Source organism: Vipera ursinii (genome assembly GCF_947247035.1).
Source record: "Vipera ursinii genome assembly, chromosome: 1".
Classification (NCBI taxonomy): Eukaryota; Metazoa; Chordata; class Lepidosauria; order Squamata; family Viperidae; genus Vipera; species Vipera ursinii.
Genome location: NC_139512.1, coordinates 40,709,657 through 40,734,640, shown reverse-complemented (window position 1 = coordinate 40,734,640; position 24,984 = coordinate 40,709,657). Strand labels below are relative to the sequence as shown.

The 24,984-nt window shown below is 37.9% G+C and overlaps 1 protein-coding gene and 1 long non-coding RNA gene across 3 annotated transcripts in view; one reads left to right on the top strand and one right to left on the bottom strand.

Moving 5' to 3' along the window:
- Positions 1-24,842, bottom strand: part of PRIMA1 (proline rich membrane anchor 1) — a 95,202-nt gene extending 70,360 nt beyond the window's left edge. For both annotated transcript variants that reach the window (XM_083379474.1, XM_083379477.1), the window contains exon 1: positions 24,649-24,842. The gene's annotated coding sequence lies outside the window, so the exon portion shown is untranslated. The remainder of the gene's footprint in view (positions 1-24,648) is intronic.
- Positions 1-24,984, top strand: part of LOC310650755 — an 852,012-nt gene that overhangs the window by 66,925 nt on the left and 760,103 nt on the right. The window lies entirely within an intron of this gene.

The window sequence follows — 24,984 nt, the reverse complement described above, 5'->3', positions numbered from 1 at the left end:
CCTCGGGAAAAAAAAAATCAACTCCTCCCCGACCGCGGAAAGAAAGAGTGAAGAAGCGCTCCCGCTCTCTTTTCCTCTCTTAAGGAAGCGGGGATTGTTTTGGCTCCGCTCTGAGTAGCAGAGCTCGCCGTCTCGGATCCTCAGCTGTCCGTCATCCGGCAACGCCTGGCAGCAGCGGCCGGAGAGAGGGAGCTCAGGGGATGAACTGGGGAGGAGGACCCCCCCCCCCCCGTCGGCTGGAGAGCGAGCAGAGGCGCCGGCACATCGGGAGGGAGGGCGGGCGGAGGAGGAGGAGGAGGAGGAATGGAAAGAGGCTGCGAGTGAAGCCGGAGGTTTCCCCCGTCTCTCCTGCCGGCGAATTTAATCACTCCCGTATCTGGTGCGCTGCCGCGTCTGCAGTGATTTTTCATAGCTATCGAGCCAGTCCGTTGTGGACTTGGCGCTTGGCTCCGGCTGAGCGGATCGCTTTTGACTTTGGGCGCGTCTCTTGCCGTCGTCCGTGAATGAAAGCAAACACCCCCCCCCCAAAAAGCTCAAAACTAAAGCGCCTCCGCGCTGCATCTTAGAGAGATCTCCGGGCACGCGACCCGCACACACCCCTTTCCTTGCGGGCTGTTGTTGTTGTTAGTTGCGAAGTCGTGTCCGACCCACCCTATGGACAATGTTCCTCCAGGCCTTCCTGTCCTCTACCGTCTTCTGGAGTCCATTTAAGCCTCACGCCTACTGCTTCAGTGACTCCATCCAGCCACCTCATTCTCTGTCGTCCCCTTCTTCTCTTGCGGGCTACTGGGGGCAATTCATAGCTACCAGAGCCGAAGGCCAGGTGGCGCTCTCGAAGGAAAAGCTGCGACTGGATGGTGGGTTCAGGACCGAAGAACTATAACTCTCAGGATCTGGGATATGGTCTTGCGCTTCAACTGCTCTCTAACCCTAAACCAGGGGTGTCAAACTCAATTTCATTGAGGGCCACATCAGCATTGTGGTTGCCCTTGGGGGGGGCAGGTGGGGGGGTATGGTCAGGGTGGGCACAGCTGGAGTGTGTATGGCCTACTGGGTGGGCATGGCCAGCTCTACATCATTGGCATCAAGGGTGCCTATGGGGGCCTGGGCAGGAGTGGGACAGATCTGGGGGGTCTCTGGTAGAAGGAGGGTCTCTGGGCCAAGGCAGCGAGGACCGTTCCCTCACTGTTTCTAGGATGGTTTGGGGGGGCGCATGAAACCACTTCGTGGGCTGGATTTTTTATTTTTTTTTATTTTAATTCCATTTATATCCCGCCCTTCTCCGAAGACTCAGGGCGGCTTACAAGCTTAGCAGTAGCCTTCATTCTATGTATATGCCTGCTTATTAGGGCTTTCACCCCCCCAAGTGGCATTAATACAAAGTCAGCTTAATTGCCCCCAACAATCTGGGTCCTCATTTTACCTACCTCGGAAGGATGGAAGGCTGAGTCAACCTTGAGCCTGGTGGGATGTGAACCTGCACTAATTGCAGGCAGCTGGTGTTACTTAAGGAGGCATTAGCCCACTGCTCCACCAAGGATCTAGCCCCCGGGCCTTGTGTTTGACATGTCTGCCCTAAACCAATCAACCAGCCAACTGTGGTCAAAACTAGCCGCTATTTATGGCTCTTCCAAAGTTGAAATATGTTCCCCAATAGCCCTGGCCTTCTAAAAATGGATAAACAATAACCAAATGCTATCCTATCCCAAAACATATTTAATTGCATCTTCCTGTGATAGTATTCTGCACCTGTTCCTGGAGGTTCTGTTTAGCTGTTGGGGTAGTGTGATATTTTTTCTCTGTATCCCCCCCCCATCACACATTTACTGCAGTAGTCGGTTTTGATAGGGAGAGAGGAGATGCATTTGGGACAGTGAGAGCAAAGAAAAGTCAGCTGTGATTTTATAGAGAAGAGTCAGGCAACAGAAAAGGTGGCATAGACAAGCTATGAAATACAGTTTCTCAAAGCTGTATTTATTATCCAACCTTTTCTCTTTCTGGAAAGAAGGCTGACTTTCTTTTCAATCAAGATTTTTGAGAAAATATTCCAGTAATAATTTCTATTATCACTTTTTGATTGCTTGCATTCCATTTTAGTCTGTTGCTACTTTAAATGGCCTAGAATAGAAATTAGAAATAATAATATATAATCTGTACAAGTAAAGAAAAAAACAGCTTCAACAGATGGAGCACCTGTCTGAGCTTGGGTAGCAGTTTAAGGGGAGATTGGGCCTATAGGCTAGCCAGGAAGTTTTTAAAAATTCAGGAAGAAGCTAATGGCAAACCAAATCAATCCTCTTATCAAAATAGCAGCAGGGCCATGAAGTCACTAGCAGTCAGGCTCACCTTTATATTGCCTGAAATGGAGGATCCCTGAGCAACATGCAGTCAAATGGCTAAAATGTCTGATTCCCAGCTGCAGATAACCCAAGACACTTTTACTGCCAAAAGCAAAACAAAATATAACACTCTTTCCTTTCATGCGCAGAACCTGATCACATTGGCAGGTCTCTGACTTCCAGCACAGGCAACGCAGTGCCCTAATATCCTCCATGACACGTGGGGGCAGTAAGCTCTCATAGACAGCTCTACCTTCCTTCATTTACCCAATATTCTTTACCCTTCAACATCAGTCTTGCTCTGTTCAATGGCTGGGCTTTTCCTAACCAATTAATAAAAGTAATATTACTATGGCTGATGCCCTCAATTATGCTAAATAAATGCCCCATCTCCTTACTTCAATTAAGGAAGATGCTTCTGATTGCCCCAATTCTTTCTGCTGCTCCCTGCCTTCTTTTGCAGCTGTCCTCATTTCTATTAAATGCTTATTTTAGAGGGACATTGCTTAAAGATTGTGTAGTAGCTGCTTGCCTGAGAATTATAGAAATTTACTGCTTTTCATGCACCACGGATTGGTAGATTTAAACAAGAGGCTGTCACCAGTCTCTTCAACCCACTTAATACTACTGGTTGACAATGGAGACAAACAAATCACAAGGAGATAGGAGTAGTGGTATTCTTGACTCAGGTTGTACCAGCTTATGAGAGCTGCTTGTTAAATTTTGGGGAATTTTGTGAGTGACTGAAAGTGGAGCTAATGTGCCACCCCTGGTGCACCAATCAGTTATTCTATGGCATGTGTGTCAACAGTATGCCAACAATCATGCTAATTGAACCAGATTTCAAATAGTTACCAGCATACCACTAAATTGGAGGATTGTGAGTAAGGAGGATTACAGTTTGACCATCCTTGGATTAGATTCTGAATACAAGGGCAGTATACAGCAGATTCCCACAATCTTTTAGGTGAGAGAATTGAGTCCAAACTGTCTGAAGCAGAAATATTTTTTTCCCTCTGGAGCACAAAGCAAGTTACATAAAGATTGCAAATATTTTGATTTGTCACATATGAATGTACTGGAAAATATTTCATTTCTGATGGAAACATAGTAAAATGGAATCATTGAAGACCCCACATTAATCACAAATCAACCCCCAAGCTTACTGTTCCTTCATTATCTCATTACAACATCTAAAAAGATCAAAGAACTCAGAACTTTTATCTTCGAGAATTGAATTAGCACTTCATGGAAATAATTTCAAAAGCACAATGATTTTTTTTCTGGTCATTTCATTTATTTTAAACAGACTTTTAGACAACAAATACAATGCCCTGTTTAAAGGCATAATGTTGACATTTCTGGCATCTGGAGGGAACCGTTGAATAACAGGAGTGGTCTTAGATCTAACTTTGGCAAGTGAGCCCATCTGTCCCTGACCAATCATTATGTTGTATATTTCTCAGGGATAGGGTGTCAGACCTGTTTCAGTTTGAAGCTCCAAGAACAATTCGACAATGTGATTTTCCCATAATATAATTTAGTTTTCCCCACCAGTTCTTTCCAAAAGCTTTGGACCATAAGTTCCATCTTCTCTTCAGCCAACCTGCAAGTTTCACACTGTAGGCCAGAAACCAATCACAGGCAGAACTCTGGGACATTGAAGGACAAGATGGTCTGTTGTGCGTAAATGTGAACTATATGCTCACCTATTGCCGGCCTTTCTGGAGAGGATAAAATGTGGCAAATTTAGCCCAGCTGTCTAAAGAACAACCTAGTCCAAAATGTGCAACATGTTCCCCTTTCCTTCTTCCTAGGGACAGCCAAGGTGGGGGATGGGGATAATAATTCTCCTTGGGGGTGAAAAAAGAAGGCTTTCTTTGATATCTGAATAAAGGAGTACATTTAGACAGCTAACTGTGGGCATTATGAAACAGCAGCATTATTTTGGTTGCCCAATTCATTATTGTCATTTGACTGCTTGGGATGGGGCAGACTGCTCCTCAGACCAGGTAGATTTGAGGAGAAGGCACCTTAGAGCAGTGAGCTCTTTGCTACTCTACTTTGGCAGCAGATTATTAGCCTGGCTTTGCTCTCGGTTGGCTCAGCCAGAAAATAGTTCACTCAGCTGCCAACACCTAAAGAATGAGAGAGCCAACAGTACCCTAATGAGACTTACAGATGGCAGAGGGGATATTTCTGGATCTAAAGAAGTAAAAACCATATAAAGTTACTGAATACAACAAGACAAGAACAGCTATATATAGATACTGGGTACACCCCAGATTGGCAGTATCTGCAACTTTGGGTGTAACCTGTGGGGTACTTGCCAAAGTTTTTTTCTTGTTCCTTCCCTTTTTTCAGTATTCTGAAAAGATACTTTGCGATCTTCATCTCTACTGCAGTTCTATAATAATGAAAACACCGGGAGCCTTTAACAGAGCTTCTAAAAAAGCAAATTGAAGTCTTCTGTTGTTCAAGTGTTACTACAGTCATACTCATTAGGAACATAGAAGCAAAGCAACTGGAGAAAACAAAAAACAGACTGACTTTTTAGCCATCAAAATAATAAGCAAAGACAATTGCCTTGTGTGAATGAGAACTAAGGTTATGCAAGTCATATTTATTTCATGGTGTATATACTAACAAATAATCAGTCACAGTTTTATATTATTTGTTCTCTATACATTAAGCATATGGACTTGAAAATAAGTCCTAGTAAATTAATGGGATTTGATCTTTACAATCTGTGTAAGAATGCTGTGTCAGTCAAATAATCTCAAATTTAAAACTGCTTTGGTTTCCCAGAACTATCTGGCAGGCTAAATTCAGAAGTAATTTATAAGCTTGATAGTTCAAGTCTGCTTTCTTTAACACGGTACTTCTGAACTGGAATTACAATTACCATCCCAGTATATGTGGATTGCAGGAGATTATGAAATATGTTTGCAAATTCTATCAAATTTTGATAGATAGGGCCTATCTTATGTAATATATCTAAGCCAGGAAAATGGAATATATGATTATGGAATTTATTACATCAGACACTTATTTCACTAAATTAAGAGAAATGGATTCTAAATTAGGTTCTGATTCATCAATATTGTGGTCAAAGAATTAGAATAATTGTTTATTTGTTCTTTGTTCCAGGGATATGATAGATAATATTTAGAAGAAAAATGCCACTCATATCAGATCCATGGTACCTAATATTTACACTAACTTTTAGTTTTTCCACTCCAACTATAATGCAATCTGTACAGGTGTAAATTCATTTAACTGTAGAATCTTGTCTGGAAGCTTTGGGTAAAATCTGGCATTTATGTTTGTAGTATAACATTTAAAATTTTCTCAAACAGAACAAAGCTGTTTATCATTAGTAGAGAATATTGCATATGATATGGGTGTGACTGGCTGTGATCTACTCCATTCTCTCCTTGTTACTTAAAAGCTTTGTCTGTCTGTTTGTTTAATGTATTTGCTGTCCAAAGTATTACATGAAAATCCTGATTGACCAAAGACATGAAGGATGATGAAGGTCTTTATTTAAGTAGAAGAGAAAATCAGTATGATTCTTGATAAGAAGAAAAGAAGTGTTTTCAAAGTGGGAATACAGATCTAAACAAGGAACATCCTATGTAATGAATTCATTAACCATAATGAAATAAAATTGGGATGAAACTGAAGTGTAAGAATATCAGATTAACCTAGTGGCATAGGGTGTGTGCATTTGTGCATGCGTGCTTGTGTGCGTATTTCCAAACAGGCAAAATACAGTCAGAATATCATGATCCCTTTTGTACATACTGTTTGTATGGTTCAACACATGAGCAAAGGGATGAGCCTTTGATCACAATATGCTGTGACCACCATCTCACCTATTTTACTCTCATATGAATGCCACTGGCTAGATATGCTGACTTCAGAAGAATCCATTGCCCGCATTGAAATAGTTAATTACTTGAAATTAATATGGAGCTCAAATCAACTTCTAAATAGAGTATGAGCAATTATGATGGAAGTAAAGCATACCTGATAATGGAACATTTAATAAGCACTTCAACACTGATGAAGTAATGTGATATCCCCTTGATTGATTAACAGATTTGTGGATAAATGAATATGGAATTCAAATATGTTGGCGAAATAAGACAAAATAGACATAGTACTGACCAACGCAATGCTACTGAAACAATATATCTCTACACTCAATCTTTCCCTCAAATGTATTCTTTAATGCAGAATAGATAATATTTGACTTAGTTATACTTCTTCTGATCCAGAGACAGGAATTTTGCAAGCTTTCTGGTGAGTTTTTAAAAGATATTTCTGCATTTGATCAAGGCATATAATAATAAATTGCATTATCTATATGCAATCATTCTTGATTCTTGGCAGAATAAGAAACACAGCTTTATGTAGCATAGGTCAAAAATTACAGCAGTGATTTTTCTCATTTTTCTTCCACCATTTACAGGACTTTAGAGCACAAATCTCTGAACTGCAAGGTTCATTGAACTGCTAAGTAAGTGGAGATAAAATAGCAACCTCAGTGTCAAAGAGCTGTGAGTCATCCTGCCTTTAGCAGTTATCTAGATCATGTTTGATTTTATTATTGAGCATTTGAAAGCAACATCAAGGAACCAAAGAGGTAGCACCTATATTCAGAAAATCAGCCAGCACAACTATATTAGAAGGATGAAATTTGAAAAATGGGATTTGCTTTATACTTGCCAAGTCTATTAACTATAATTCCTCTAGACTTGAAAAAGATTTATAATCTGTGGTATAAATCTAATGTGTGTGTTTTTGGTTGTTTTTTTTTTAAATTTTTTTTCCTATGTTATAACAATTTTGAAAATGTCTAGGTTGGTACTGGGGAAAAGTGATTTCCTTCCCATTCAACCATCTCAGGCAGAATTTCTTTTATCATTTGAATGTGGTAGCCTTATGATAGAAATTTCTTTTAGCTATAAGCTCAGATGCCATATCAATTTTCCAACAAATTTCATGTCAATACATTTTGTGCCTTGAAAATTAAGGTATTAGAACTTAAATTTTATTTCATATTGATTGATTGATTGGTTGGTTGGTTTAACAATGTATATGGTTGCCCAACTCATACATAGGTGACTCTAGGCAGCTTGCATTAAAAATCGCAACATAAATATAAACTCATCCCCATGGCAGCAGCCAATCAAATTTAACACTTGATCAGCTCCATTTTCATTTCCCCAGGCCTGTGACAAAGGCATGTTTAACGGCTTTTGGAAAAGCAACAAGGAGGGGGCCAATCATACCTCAGTGGGGAAGGATGTTTCATAGACAAGGGGCTACCACCAAGAAGGCCTTTTTTATGGCCCCTAATTGATGGGACCTTTAGCATAGCCATCTTTTTGTCACTTTTGTTGCAATATACAATATACAGGAAGTCATAATCTCTAACCCTAACCTTAACTAATTAATTCAGCAACTGTTTGAGGTTATGATAGCCCTGAAAGAAGAGACTTATGAGCTGCACCCAAACCTATGCCTGTTGCAGCACCTCTGCAGTCACATGAACAAAATTCAGTCACTTGACAATTCACCTGCCTTTACAACCAACCATAGGGATGCTATAGCAGCCCCTCCCACCTCATCCTGCCCTGCTGAGTTTCTTGGATCTATCATCTACACAGTTGGATTACCTACAGCCTTTGGGCCTGCTCCCCTTCCCATTGTCCCATTCTGTCCTTCCCATTACTTCTTGTTTCCCTTTTTCTAAAGATCGCCTTTGGGAAGGAGAAACAGCCAATCCACTTTGCGGTCTTCCTGTGTGGTCCCACCCTGGATACAGGCACCATTTTGGAAGTAGACACAATTCTTGGAAACCAAAAATTACAGCTGCTTAATTCTCCCTGCTTTAGTACTCATTCTGGGACAGCACCAGATAGCCTTTGTATAGGAAGACCAGAAGGAACATTGACTGGTTCTCTTTCCCAAAGGTGAACCACAAAAAAATAAGTGAAACAAGGCATGATGGGGGGAGTAGAATGTGGGAGCACCACAATGTATGACTGTAATGTGCAGGCTCCATTATGGTCATAAATTGAAGACTACCTGCAAGTGATCACAATAAAAATGTATGTTCTAAATGTTTCTGTAGCTACTTCCAGAAATGTGTCTCATTAGTCACAATTTATATATTATAGCAAAAGTGCATAATTATAATTTAATTAATGCTAGTAAACTAGTATATTGCTGTTTTGGTAATACCATGTGTATTTTGTAATACACATTTTTTCCCAGGAATAATTCTCAGTGAATTTTAAAAAAAGATTCTCTAGTAAACACAGGATTGCAGCTACAATCAGAATATAGAATATTGTGATAACAACATAATAGCAACCTTAATTTCACACAGGAAAAATTGATTAGAATTAGAAGTGATTTTCAGTTTTAGTGCATATTATTGTATAAGAAAATACTTTCCATAAAAGTTCTCACAATATGGTTTGATTTGTCCAAGACCCTGTGCAATCTTTTATGAACGGACTTGGACAACATGGTGTTCTCACTGCACAATGTCTCAAGATATGTGCCAACAGAAAATGTTATAAATTCTCTTGCACAAAATCTTCACAGCATCAGAATGTTTTTCATTAACGTATCTCTAGAGCTAGTGCAAACCTTATACAACTTAGTCACACACTTTTTATAAGAATCTTTCCAAATAGACCTGAAGCAGGGAGAATTCAGGATGAAACCTGTCCCATTTAAAAATAGAAGCTGCAGTTCCATTTTTATATTGCTGGTTGGTGTAATTCTATCTGTTTACGCTAATCAGACCAGGCACTTGTTAATATCAAGAAAGCACGATGGGGACCACTTATGTCCACTCTGCAACATTACAGAATAGATGCATACTTAGGATATTTAATTGGTTAGTTACATGTTAGTCCTCTTATTTGGTTTAATTCGCTTATAGCATCAATAAACATTTAATTTATGTCACTGTAAATTTCTTATCCCACATTTTCAGTAGTAAAAATATTTCAAAACAGAATGTTGGAGTAAACATTCTTAGTTCAATATAATTCCCAGTTATGTCAACCCAATTCACAATATAGTAAAGACAAATATATTTAAGTAAATTTTATTCTTTGTCGGTGAAATATGCTACTGACATCACTTTCTAAGTTGACTGTAAAAAGAAAATTTACTGACTTATGGAGAGACTAATGGATTTTCTTATGAAAATAGGTACTTGATTAGGGATTGCAATGGAGCGATCTCCCCACAAATGAGTAGGACTTCTGATATTAAAATCATCCACGGCAAATTACCAAAAGTTTTATTTCATTTGATGGACAATTTAGGGCTGGTTGATATATGGAGACAGAAAAATGACAATAGAAGAGAGTATACCTACTTTTCTGAAAGACATAGATCCTTTGAAATCCTTTTGGATTTTCAAGAATTTATCCACTATGGTTTTTAAAGTGGAGATACTACCAAAGATTTTTTTGAATCACCCTGTGAGTTTTGTGTAAACAGGAAATTCAGTTCTTTTAGATGGAAACAAAATAAAATGTTGCTACAGAAGGAATAAATAATTGAGGATTATAAAAAAAATTAAGAGACTTTTTGGAAAATAATTTAGATGAAGTTACTGACTTAAGAATTGTTTGGGACACAAGTAAAGATTGCATTTGAGATTATTTTATACAACTTATTTGAAAACTGAAAAAGAAGAGTTAAGAGAAAGAGAAGCTATTTTTGATGTGATAAATAGAAAAGAAGAAAAAATAAATTTCCAGAAAAAATAACTATTTCTCAATAAATTACAGTTTTTACAATAACATTTATCTTAAGAGTAAGAGAGTAAGTTTGTTGGCATATATAAATTACGAAAAGAAAAAAAAAAGAAAATGATATTGAAATTACAGCAGGGAGATACTTTATTAATGGACAATGCGGGCATACAAAAACCATTTCAGCAATGTTATTCCAGCTTATTTAAAGGAAGTGATATCTCTCTGGAGAAGATAGATGAATAGCTAAAGGAACAAAATTTACTGAGGATTACAAAAAAATAGTAACAGATTATGCATGCACCAAAATAATAAAGCAAAGTTTTGAAGCTATAAAGAGTATTAATCTAAGAAAGATACCTAGACTAGGTGGATTATCAAGTTTTTATTAAAAAAAGGTTTTGAGGATGAACTGTTACAGTCTGAACAAAACACTATGAATTCTATCTTGCAAAGAAGAAAGATGCCAGAGACCTGGAAAGAGGCCAGCATACCACTAACACTTAAAGAGGGACAAGATTTGTCTTTAAACAAGAAACTATAAACTGATATTGAATTATTGAATACTGACTACAAGTTGTTTACAATGATTTTAGCTGATATTTAGCTGAAAATAATTTTGCAAATAATTTATTCATGAGGATCAATGTGGGTTTTTATCTAAAAGTCAGTTCAAGGACAACCTTAGAAATGTGTTGGACATGTTGAAATATTCGGTGTAACATAATGAAAATGAAAAACAAGCCACATTGATTTTCTTAGATGTAGAGAAGATCTTTGACAATTTGAACTGGCCTTTTTTACTCATAGACATGAAAGGTATGTACTTTAGTCAAAAGTTTATAAAATGACTAAGATCAATTTATATTTCATAGAAAAAGCACAAAGATTGTTAATGGAGCTCTAACAAAGCCATGTTGAGAGCACAAACTCAATTTTTCCCCAAAAACACTTGTGGCTCACAAGAAGCATTTCATAGATGAGAAATTGACTAGAAGTTACAGTATAAAGGCACTTCAAACCTATGTTGGGAATGTGAGTAAGTTATCATGCCTGGTAGATGTGTAAAATGTGTAAAAAAAGAACTCCTCTGGTCTTGACTGTGAATTAATCTTTAAAATCCTCTGAATAAATACATATATTTGAATCCAAAATGTTCTAACTTTTTACAAGAGAGTAATGTTGTAAACATAGAGCAAGAATTAAATTTATAGTTGTCCTGTGAAATCCTGATGAGCAATGGCATTGAGACTTAAGGTAAAGGTAAAGGTTCCCCCGCACATGCGTGCTAGTCGTTTCCAAATCTAGGGGCCGGTGCTCATCTCCGTTTCAAAGCCAAAGAGCCAGCGCTTGTCCGAGGACGTCTCCGTGGTCATGTGGCTGGCATGACTAGACACCAAAGGCGCACGGAACGCTGTTACCTTCCCACCGTAGTGGTCCCTATTTTTCTACTTGCATTTTTACGGCTTTCGAACTGCTAGGTTGGCAGAAGCTGGGACGAGTAACAGGCACTCACTCTGTTACACGGCACTTGGGATTCGACCCGCCAAACTGCCGACCTTCTGATCGACAAATTGAGACTTAGCATTCCACTATAATCATTGTTGCTATTATGCCACTGACTATTAAGCCTTTCTGTTTTATTCAGAAAATATTTGACTGTTCTATCTGTTGCCCAGAAAGAAGAATTGTTAGTAAGGTCTCCAGCAGATATTTATCCAAAATTGCTGGGTGATATATACTTAAAGATACCAGAACTGACACAACAACAGTATATTGCAATTTAACTGGCCATGGTCACCATTTCAAGGGTATATTTTCTCAAAGTTTTTGTGCTTGTCGTTAAAATTAAGGAAAGAAAACACTAGGATGGGTAGGTCTTTTATCTAATGTGCACCAAACTGTATACACTCTTTGTCTTGAGTGTATTATTATGATTATTTATTAGGATTTTGAAGAGCAAGGTTCACTTTTCCACTCAGAGATAAGTTAACTTTAGGCAAATGACTCTTATATAATCTTTGCTCAATGAATTTTGGAGGGTAATTGTAAAGATAAATGGGGGCTGGGAATGAGTGGAAAAAATCATTCTAATGCTGAGCTGTTTTGAAGAAAGGTAGGATATAAACTCAAATAATAAAATAATAAAATATATCTGACTGTAAAAACTTCTTATTCCTCAAGACAGTTCTAAAATTCCCAAACTTTTGATGGATTTCATGAATGTTTTAAGTTGACAAGGCACATTTCTCAACCATTTCAGCCACTGTGAAACAGGATGTTTGGCTATATTTCAGAAAGTCAGCTCGACATTGTTATTGGGCACGGTCTTCAGCACTTCAATAGGCATTTTACCCATCAACAGCAGCCCCTCATGGCGCTTGTTCATATAATGGTAAAATATGAACTACATGATACTGTTAAATAGTCTCATAGCTGGCTGAATTGCCACAGCCATTAACTGGTATCACTTCAGATTGGAGGAGTATTTATTGGAATGTTACAATAATGAGGGGATTGGATAAGGGAGTTAAAGTGGGTGTACTGTAATAGTTGTGAATTTGGGAAAATTGAAATAGTTGTTTGGCTAATTGTTTTGTTTCAAACAAAAAAGGAGTAAAAAAATGTAATGGCCAACAACTGAATGTTTTACACAATTAAATGGATTGTTCCCCTCAAAAGATCACTGGAGGATGAGTAGGAGGATTATAAAAGTCAGTGGTTAATCATGTCATTAACTGAAGCATAATTTCAAATGAATCACCAAAGAACCAGAAAAAAAATTAAGAAAATAAGAGTTAATTTCACAGAATGTGTTTGTCCTCAAATCACCAAGACAGGTCTCCACATTTTAATTAAAATGGGCATTTTCCTATTGCGAATGTTTAGCTAGGAGGAAGGACCTAGCCAGCCTTGGATAATTGGGAAAAGCTCAACAGGTTATATGCATGACAAATATTTGAATGGAAGGCTACCAGGAAATCCCATGGTTTTAGGCTAGATTGAGAAATGGGAAAAACCTCCTACATGAAAGGTCCCTTTTCTGGACTCTTGCTAAAATAAGCTACATGGATGATTCTATGAAGTCAATAGCTCAACTCAAAGAAGATTAACATGTCTTTCTAGGAGGTCTGTAAATCTTTTAAAACTGTTACCTGTGATCTCATTATACCATTTCCTGACATATGCTTCTGCTACTACAGTCCTGATTCCCAGACAGAATAATGCCTAGCTTATCTTATAGGAGTTGTAATCCTAGTACATCAGAGGAATTACAGGTCTTGGAAGATTGCATTTAGGGCTCTCCTTTTCCAAATAAATTACAGAGATTCTAGAAATAAAACTATCATAAAGTTTGTTACATATTTTCTTTAAAAAGAGCATTATTTTTTTAAAAAAAGACTCTGAATGAGTTATTCCTTGATGGCAACGGACAGAGAGTACCTATCTGATCCCTAAATTCATTATTTTTAAGCTGCATGTTTAAAACTGAATATGAAATATGAAATTGAAGTTAATAACAAAAGAACACTAACTTAGAACTTCAACACTTTATGTAGTATTAGTATTTGTGTCAAGAATTTCCTACACATTTTATAGGTTTCTGAAGATAAGTATTTTGTACTTGCAAAGTACCATAACATGAAAATCATTGCAAACATTCGTTTAAAATTTCAGTTGGCACTTTTTTGGTGTAGGTCTTAATAGTAAACATATAATATTTCTTCTCAGTGTCCTCAATTAAAAATGTAAACCTTTTACCATAATTAAACTTGCTGTGGTGACAATTTGTCAAGCTTACTAATATCAGCGTGTCTGAGGCAACTGGAGAAAATGGAGAAATGTTTCTATGCATTTGCCATTAGTAAGCAAAAGTGCTTTCAGATATTACAATTTGTGGCTGCAGCTGAATATGCCCAACTGTTTTATCTGTGGCATATTTGTTTGTCCTTCAGTTTTGACGTTCTAGGAGGCAAATGTAGAATTCATGCATAGTAATTGCAGTGAAAACTTTGGTTACTTGAGACAATAGGCTGAGGCTGACAGTCTTTTCAGATACCACATGACATCATGCTAAATTTCTCAGTGACTTGGGAACCTCTACCTCCCCCATTTTTTTTCAAATGAAATACCTTTCATTTTACAAAATTGTCAACCTGGAAGATTTTGCAAGTTATAAGAGCTGTGGAGGTGCAGTGGTTAGAATGCAGTATTGCAGCCTAATTCTGCCAACTGCCAGCAGTTTGATCCTGACTGGCTCAAGGTTGACTTAGCCTTCCATCATTCTGAGGTCGGTAAAATGAGGACCCAGATTGTTGGGAGTAATATGCTGACTTTGTAAACCACTTAGAGAGGGCTGTAAGGCACTATGAAGTGGTATATAAGTCTGTTATTTCTATTTCATTATTCACAAAAATCCAAAGGAGAATGGCCAAATTCTTGTAATACTATGTTTTCCAGAAAATAAGACTGGGTCTTATTATTATTATTTTGCCAGGTCTTTTTTTGGGGGGGGTCTTTTATAATCATCTCCAGCACTGACAGACCTGTCCAGCTGGCCCACTTCTTCTGTGGCTGAAGGAGCAGCTTCATTCAGTAGGTGGGAATGGAGCTCCAGCCTGACTGCAAGGTAAGTGGGTGCGGGGTACATGGGGCAGCTCCACACCCCCACCCCAGCCCTAGCTTGATTTTTAGGTTTGTGCCTCGCCCCAAAACTAGGGCTTATTTTTGGGGTAGGGCTTATATTGGGCCCACTCCCAAAAATCAAGCTAGGGCTTATTTCCGGGGTAGGCCTTACTTTTGGGGAAACATGGTAGTAGTCATGCAGATAGTTGCAACCCAGATCTACTAGCCATAACAAAATGTGAAATAAATTAGATAAATAACCAATACTATATTAATAAATATTCAAAAAATGTCACTTCTTCAATATTGCTATATTTATTAGACTGACTTGCTTCCCATTCCTTCTACTTTTGCATAAAGTAATAATAATAATAATAATAATAATAATAATAATAATAATAATAATAATAATATTTATTTATTTATTTATTTATTTAATAATATTTATAAACCGCCCTTCTCCCGAAGGACTCAGGGCGGTGAACAGGGCAAGAATAAAAATACAAAGTTACAAAAATTAAAAAAGGATTAAATATATGCCCACTAAAAACAATAAATACAATATTAAAACACCAATAAAAACAACAATAAAAACCCCCACCAATCCCCCATCAGGCCAGGCCGGCTTGTTTGAATAAGAATGTTTTTAGATCATGGCGAAAGGAGCGAAGATCATCATCATCATCAGTTGGAAGGGACCTTGGAGGTCATCTAGTCCAACCCCCTCCTAAGGCAGGAAACCCTATACCATTTCAGACAAATGGCTGGCCAGTCTCTTCTCAAAAACTTCCAGTGTTGGAGCATTCACCACTTCTGGAGGCAGGTTGTTCCACTGGTTAGTTGTTCTAACTCAGGAAGTTTCTTCTAAGTTCTAGGTTGCTTCTCTCCTTGACTAGTTTCCATCCATTGCTTCTTGTCCTGCTTTCAGGTGCTTTGGAGAATAGCTTGACTCCCTCTTCTTTGTGGCAGCCCCTGAGATATTGGAACACTGCTATCATGTCACCCCTCTCTTCGTTAAACTACACATACCCAATTCCAGCAACTGTTCCTGATATGTTTTAGCCTCCAGTCCCCCAATCATCTTTGTTGCTCTTCTCTGTACTCTTTCTAGAGTCTCGGCATCTTTTTTACATCGTGGTGACCAAAACTGGATGCAGTATTCCAGGTATGGCCTTACCAAGGCATTGTAAAGTGGTATTAGTACTTCACGGGATCTTGATTCTATCCCTCTGTTAATGCAGCCTAGCACTGTGTTGGCTTTTTTGGCAGCTGCAGCACACTGCTGGCTCATATTTAAGTGATTGTCCACTAGGACTCCGAGTTCTCTCTCACAGTTACTACTATCGAGCAAGGTACCACCTATACTATACCTGTGCATTCAATTTTTCCTGCCTAAATGTAGAACCTTACTTTTTTCACCATTGAATTTCATTTTGTTAGATAGTGCCCAGTGTTCGAGTCTGTCCAGATCCTCCTGTATTTTAAGCCTATCTTCTGGAGTATTGGCTATTCCTGCCAGCTTGGTGTCATCTGCAAATTTGATGAGTTCCCCATCTATCCCCTCATCCAAATCGTTGATGAAGATGTTGAAGAGCACTGGGCCCAGAAGAGAGCCCTGGGACACCCCACTACACACTTCCTTCCATGTAGATGCAGTTCCATTGAGGACCACACGCTGAGTACAGCCTGTCAGCCAGCTACGAATCCATCTGGTGGTGATGCTATCTAATCCACATTTTTCTATCTTATCAAGTAGTAGGTTGTGAACTACTTTATCAAATGCCTTACTGAAGTCCAAGTAAATTATATCTACAGCATTCCTCTGGTCCACTAGTTTTGTCACTTGGTCAAAGAATGCAATAAGGTTTGTCTGGCATGATCTGTTTTTGACAAACCCATGTTGGCTTTTAGTGATAACTTTGTTCACATCAAGGTGTTCGCTGATTTGTTGTTTGACTATCTTTTCCAGAATCTTCCCAGGTATTGAGGTCAGGCTGATAGGTCTGTAGTTTCCTGGATCTATTTTTTTCCCTTTTTTGATGATGGGAACTACATCAGCTCTCTTCCAGTCCTCTGGTAGTTCCCCAGTGCTCCAGGATCTTTGAAAAATATAGTTCAGTGGTTCTGAGATCACGTCTGCCAGTTCCTTGAGAACCTTGGGGTGTAATCCATCTGGTCCTGGTGATTTGAACTCGTCTAGGCTGGACAGGTGCTCGCTTACCATTTTCTTGCCTATCTTAACTTGTGTTTCTATTCTGTTTTTTATGGCACTGGTTTTGGTAGGTTGGACTGTTTTTTCCCTTTGTGTAAAGACAGATGCAAAAAACGAGTTAAATAGTTCTGCTTTCTCCCTGTTGCTTGTCACCTTCTTGCCACTTTCCCGCACTAATGGACCAATCATTTCCTTCACTTTTTTCTTGTTTCTTATATGTTGAAAGAAGCTTTTTTTTGTTATTTTTGACTTTGGTCGCAAGCCTTAGTTCATTTTGAGCCTTAGCTTCTCTCACTTCATCTTTGCAGGCATGGGCTGTTTGCTGATATTCTGCCTTAGTTATGTGCCCCTCTTTCCACTTCTTATATTTGTCCTTTTTATCTTTCAGTTTTGGCTTTACATGTGTTTGAATTAAATAATTATTGTGATTATTTCAGGATTGCAGAACTAAAAACAAAAATCCAGATTTAAATTTAGTTCATTGTTGTTTCTTTATATTGCTGGTTATTAAAGCTAAGTTGAAAATTCTGCTTGACAAAAACATTTTTGACTTCTTACCCAACAAAAAGAATTCAGTGTTGGTTATTTATAGAAGACTTAAATAATGTAATTCTCCCAAAGGCTGACTTCACAAAGATAAAGCAAGCATAACTCAGATACATCAATCTTATATGGACCTATGACTCATGTATCAAAGTAACTAAGTGGATTCATTGGGGTTTAGTGACCTGTCAGGACCCCTAGCTATCTTTTGTTAAAATTTAATGCTACTGCTCCATTTTCCTTGTCTCACTTATCTTCCTGAAATGTCTTATTTTTTACTTCAGGTGACAAAAGAAACTTTCACTACAAATCTCATAGAAAATGATATTAATAAATTTAAACTATAAAAGTACTAATTCATATTCTTCACTTAATCAAACACTGGTGCAGAAATATGCTTCACAAGTCAAATAAGATGCTAAAACACAGTTCTTTGGGCCTTGGATCAGTTATTTTGACATTTGACCAGGCACATGTAATCAATGAAAGATATGTTGTAACTTGGATTTGATTTCCAATAGTCTTGTAAATTTAAAATTTGTTATTTTTTATTTTTATGCATGAATACAAAGTTCTCAGAGACATTCCAGTCTCATATGCTCTAATATTATTTCCACCTTTTCAAAATAAAATATTCAGTTTTAGTTATCCATTAAACTTACATTAGCACTTTAAAAATGTTATTGTTAATCAATGTTTTAAATTATTTAATCTAGGCATTTTTTAAAGTGTAAATCATTAAGGATATATTATGATTCTGAAGATTTTGGACACAACATCCTGGTTAAACTGTCACCAGTACAGGTCACCCAACTTTTCTCGAGTGCAGGAACAGACTTCATGCCTCTTCTAATCCTAGCTCATCGGAAAACACAAGCTGTGATTCAAAAGTAGTCCATTTTGCCCAAGTCATCTTAACCCCTTTCAAATGAATCATTTCAAGTGCTCTGCTCTGATTTAGTTAAAAGCCACAGCTATGATTGACTGCAAGGCTTGCCATGACCCCTCCCCTTAAATAAACAATAAGACATGTATTTTGTATTTTACATAAATATAATTCACAAGTGGCATTTTAGTGTAGTGTTAAGGCACCAGGCTAGAACCCAAAAAACCGAGACTGAGTTCTAGTCCCACTTTAGGCTGGGTGATCTAGGGCTTGCCCCTCTCTCCCTCCCTCCCCACCCCCAGGAAGAAGGTAAGGGCAAGCCACTTTTGAAATCTTGCCATGTAAACTGCAGGGACATGTCAAGGAAGTCATCAATGACACACAGGACTATATGAAGTCTTTACAATGACTAGTCAGGTTTTTCTTATACTTTTGTCATTGTAATATTAACCAGTTGGAAGGTTTCTCTCTAATTTATTGTCCGGATACCCAAAATCAAACTAAGTCTCAAGCCCTGTACAAATTGGTTTATACTCTAGAAAACTTGTATACATTTTGAGGAGTCCTTAGTGCTTTCTGAACTTGCTTGTTTTCTTGCAGATGTTCAAACTAGCACTGATGATATTATCTAGTTTGGATAATGAAATGTCTGCAAGAAAACAAGCAAGCTCAGAGAGCACCGATGACCCCTCGTGTCAACTCTGAGCTACAAATTTGTATACATTTTATTCAGTGAATTTCCTAAAATTATTAAACAGTGGTTGCATTTTTTGTTCACACTTAATATTTTTAAAACCTTTGATAAACATTATGTTTGAGTTTGTATTATATGCAGTACTTTACTGTTTGTTGCATAGCCTGATAAACATGTTAATTATACAGTATTCTATGTGAAGATAAAAGCAATACTATTACACTGCAGTTAGAGCCTATGGCTAGTATAAGCATGACTTGATTTAGCTTTTTCAGGTTTGGTGTAAATGAGAATCATTTACTCTTACTCACTAGCATTGGACAACCAACTGCTTTGTATTGATACATTCTTATGGTTTTCCATATAAACACAAACTAGTTCTGACCTTCAGGTATTGTTTTTTTAAAAACAAAGATATCTAAAGGCTCCCACTCATTGGGCTAAATTCAAGGCCTTTTTGAGTTGAGCTCCCTGGATTTTCATGTACATAGGTGCTTTCCTTAGCAACAGTATTAAAGTTATTTACAGATTCTTGCCTTCTTCTGAGGTGTTTTTCAACTTCCCAGTTTAGTCCTCCTTCTCCCTCCTGCAATTCTTGATGTTTTCTGGTTAGCTTAAGAATGTGCCTTATATCAGAAACCCAGCACTGTCTATCCATTCTGAGTAGCATCAGTCCTCAGGCCTACTCAGGCCTGAATGAAAATCACAGATCTCCTGATACTTAGACACTATGCTTAGGTCCTAGCTAGCCTTGGCAAAAAAAAATTATAATCAGAGGCCAGCTGGATGCAAATCCTGACTGACCACAAGAAAGTATCAATACAAAGCAGTTGGTTGTCCAATGCCAGTGAGTAAGTGTAAATAATTCTCATATCCATAGTGGTTCATACCTGTACACTTTTCCCCCCACTGTTTCCACAAATCAGTAGTGTATTGACACGGCATTTGGTGCCAAGTGGAAAGAGAAGTTTAAATTCCTACCCCAAGGAAGAGAATAATTTGATTTCACCAGTATATATCGGTCATTCGGGTTTTTTCCCGCGTAGAAATGAAGGTGTAGGCGCAACGTTTCGACGGAATCCCAAAGGTCCACATACAGACACCCTCCCATCCGCCATCCTCAGGCTGGTGACCTCACCAGCCTGAGGATGGCGGATGGGATTCCGTCAAAACGTTGCTCCTACTCCTTCAATTCTATGTGGGAAAAAACCCGAATGACCAAAGATCCACATACAAACACCCGCAAAAACCTCAGAAAACATATATATATATGTCAAATACTTGTTAACTATTTTTTAGATTACCTTGCTAGGCCCCAAACATGGGACAAATCTTTATTTCCTGTGTCAGCCTAACCTGAAGGCCATCGACAGGGAGTAGTCACACCGGTGACAGCTCATATATGTGTAAAATTTTTTTTAAATTGCTAACAAAGAATTACGGGGGGAAAAATTTACACACACACACACACACACACACAAACACACACACACACATACATATATAACCTTGACAAATACTTAAACATACATTTGCCTTGCCTTCCAGCTAATATAAGAGAGAAGGAACCCGTGGCTCAGGAGGTTAAAACACTGCCTGATATATAATCAGCCCGGGTTCGAATCTCAGATAAAGGGTATGACTAACTGATGAGAACATAAATAGTTCGAAATGATCATCTTAGCCTCCCAAATTCTTTATTAGCAATTTGAATAATTTGCTAATAATAATTTGCTAACAGAACATATATATATGTTTTCTGAGGTTTTCGCGGGTGCCTGTATGTGGATCCTTGGTTTTTCGGGTTTTTCCCCGCGTAGAACTAAAGGTGTAGGCGCAACGTTTTGACGGAATCCCATCCGTCATCATCAGGCTTTAGCTTCCTTCTTCTGGGAGAAGCATGTGGCTGTTTGTTCCTTTTTTAAACTGCCAGAGGGGGTGTGTTCTGTGGAGGTGTGCTCTGATTGGGTAGGGGACCAAGTGTGTTCTGATTGGGTGGGAGTGTGTTTTGAATGGTGGGTGTGTTCTGATTGGGTGGGGGGGGTGTTCTGAGTGGATGGGCTGGTCTCAGCTGCCAGCTCCAGACCTGAGCTGGTGAGTTGTGCTGCTTTTGTTTGGCTTCGTGTTTGTGGTGGTGCCATGTTTTTATAGTGGGTGTCAGTTTGCTTATTGTGTGGTTTGGAGGGGTTTAAAGTGGCTGATGTTGCAGCTGTAGTTAGGTTTCCGTTTTGTGGTTGTGTGTCTTTATCGTTGTGGGTTCGGATTTGCTTTTTGAATGGTTGTGTGGTGGTGATGTCATGTGATGTTATCATGAGTTTGGGTCTGGTATCATTCTTGGTGGTTGGGCCTCGTCTGTCAATCAAGGCGGGTTTCCAAATGGCTGGTAGACGAGAGGTATCATCTCGTTTATTCATGCTGTGGGGGCGTTTTTCTATCTCAATGGCTTCTCTGATTATTCTGTTGTTAAAATGTTCAATTTTGGCGATAGTTTTGGTTTTTTTAAAATCAATTTCATGTCCCGTGGCTTCAAAGTGTTGGACCAGGGATGAAGTTTGTTCTCCCTTTCTGAGTGAGTTTTTGTGCTCTTCAATGCGTGCACTTATTCTTCTGTTGGTTTGTCCGATGCATGTGGTGGGGCAGGTGGTGCATGGGATTTCGTATACTCCTTGGTTTTCTAACCCAATTATGTCCTTGGGGTTTCTTAGGATGGTGGATATTTTTCTGTCTGTGTAGAATGCTGTTTTGATGTTGTGTTTTTGGAGGACCTTGCTGATTCTGTCTGTGGTCCCTTTTAAGTATGGGAGGAGGGCTTTGCCATTTTCTTGTTCTCTGTCTTGGGTTTTTGTGGGTGTCTCTCTTCGGATTAAGTTGGTAATCGTGTTTCTTTGGAATCCATTGGCTGTTAGTACATTAGTGAGAGTGTGTAGTTCGGTTTTTAGGTGTTGTTCGTCAGCTAGGTGTTTTGTTCTGGAGATGAGTGTCTTGGCTACAGAGTTGATCTGTGCTGGGTGGTGGTGTGAGAGTGCGTTCAGATAGCGGTTTGTGTGTGTTTTTTTATGGTAGATAGTGTGTCCTAGGGAGCCGTTGGATTTCTTGTAGACTAAGACATCAAGGAAGGGAAGTTGATTGTTAGCTTCCGTTTCCATGGTGAATTGTATTTTGGGGTGTAGGCTATTGAGGTGTATGAGGAAGTCATCCAGTTTTTCTTTGCCGTGTGGCCAGATTACGAAGGTGTCATCTACGTATCTGAGCCAGAGTTTGGGTTTGTGGTTGGATTTTTCTAGAGCGAGGGTTTCAAAGTGTTCCATGTGGAGGTTTGCGATGGGAAGCCTGATGATGACGGATGGGATTCCGTCGAAACGTTGCGCCTACACCTTTAGTTCTACGCGGGGAAAAACCCGAAAAACCAAGGATCCATATATATATATATATATATATATATATATATATATATATATATGTGTGTAAATTACTAACAAAGAATTAAAGAATTAATTTACACAAATATAGGAATTGTCCGGTGTGACTACTGCCTGTTCGATAGCCTTCAAGATAGGCTGAAAACAGGAAATAAAGATTTGCCCCATGTTTGGGGCCTAGCAAGGTAATCTAAAGAGTTAACATTTGAAACATATATATATATATATATATATATATATATATATATATATATATATATATATATATATATATATATATATATATATATATATAATCACGGCAAAGGTATCATTTGAACTTCATGCAGGAGCTAAATTGATAAACAATTGACATTTGTGAATGTATCAAATCAATCTCTCCAAACTTTTTATCCTTTTTTTTCATTCAGCAGCTCAACAGGATCTTCATTTCTGTCACCGTGCCTACTATTTGGAACATTTCTCCAAGATTAGATTGAACACCAGCCACAGCATAGAAAAACTCAAAGAAGCAGTGCAAGTTCAGAAAATGGGAGGGACTTGGCCCACAGAATCATCAAGAGTCAGACACGACTGAATGGATAAGATCATCATCATAATCATCATCAGACTGGCCCTGAACTTGCTGGTCTTTCAGAAGGCCCTTAAACATGTCTGTTCTTCCAATCATGGGGGCTAGAAAGTTAACTAAGCTTATTTCTATTTGGGCCTGGGAAAGAGTCCTCTCTCAGTGCTTAGAAAGTTACAGCTAGTGAAGGGCGTGGTCAGCCACTGGAGAAAATGGTATGTTGATCCAATTTAGTTTTTTTTATTTTTTGCACTAATTTATAGTTAATTAATAACTAACCAATTGGCATGATAAATAGTAAAAAAAAAAGTTTAAGGACAATTCCCAAAATGCCAAAGGATGAGTAGAAGATGGCTGGGACAGCATCCTGGAGAGAAGAAATGATAAAGGAGGAAAATGCCCCATCGGTGGGCATGACAGGTGAAGGCCACTTGAAAAAAACTTGACTCAATAGGAAATCTGATTAAGCAATTTAAATATGCATTAGAATGGAATTGTTAGAATCTGCAGAAGCATAGAGATAACAAAAACATTTTTACCGTATATTTGCTTAAAAAAAACACCTTTCTTCATAAAATACAAATGGGGACAGTTAATATTTTAAATACAGTGACGAAAAACAAGGCTTTCAAATATCACCAAAGACATTAACAATTTAAATAATAATTTTATCCCAATTCAGAAAAAATAAAAAAGAAGCAAAAATCTGGAATAAGAAATATTTAACTATTCTGAGTTGAATTGTGGCATTTAAAATTATGTCTCTTTCAAAATTCTGTTTTATTTCAAAGTCTTTCAGTAGAAATGCCAGATAAAATATTAACATTATGAGAAAAAATAAACTTTAGTTTCAATACTAAAAAAATAAGCATTAATAGAATTACTATATATGGACCCTAAAAATAAATAGCATGAGGAGTTTCATTTGGGACATATCATACCTTTCATATTATAAGAATCAGCAAACAACAGATATAGCTAGAAAATATACAATAGGTAAATAAATCCATAGGCTAGATTTTTTCCCTTCAAACAGACTTTATAAAAATATGTAATATAAATATGCTAATGAAAGCTACATTTCAGTTTTGAAAAAAATAGGCAGTTTTGATAGAGAGCATCTTCCCTCTTTACTGGTATTCTCAGGATTCTATGCTGTACAGTAATTAAGATGGGTCAACACAATTGAAGCCTTGCAGAGATTTACATGCAAAGTATAAATACATACAAAAACATTCGTGGTTTTATTCCAATGGGTTTTTTTTAATAAAAAGGATATAAAGAAGTCTTGCTTTGAAAATTACTTTTCCCTACCCAAAGGAACAATCTAAACATGCATAGATTACTATTAGAATTGGAGTGGGAAAGCAACATTGGAACTATTTAAGAAAATTAATACAATTATTAAAAACACAGTTTTTAATAGTTTGTAATATAAATAACATTGAAGATGGTCCTTGATCTATAACTGTTATCTGGAAACGGCAATATTCTCTGCTAAAAGAAGGTGGATTAATTTTCTCTTGTGAATAATTTTATGAATGGGGTCTTAGAATTTTGTTGCTTACCAGGTGAATGAAGCAGGCAATTGCATGAAGCTAAGTATTCTTCACCCAAGAGCGATGACAGCAAGCTGTTAAGTAGGTGAACCATGTGTTTTACAAAACCCTATGTACTGTTTTACAAAACCCTATGTACGTTTCATTCAGCCCCTCCTCTAGAATGCCATCCTTTATTCAAATCCTCTCTCAGTGTAATTCCATATAAAGTGTTTCCTTTCTTTACCTCACTAGGGTGCCTGATCAAAAGTTAAACAGTCTTTCTTGGAAAAAGTCATCCTTGGAACTTACTCCTTATCTTGTCTCTATGGGTGTGACCACTTATCTATCAAGGCCAGAGGAAAG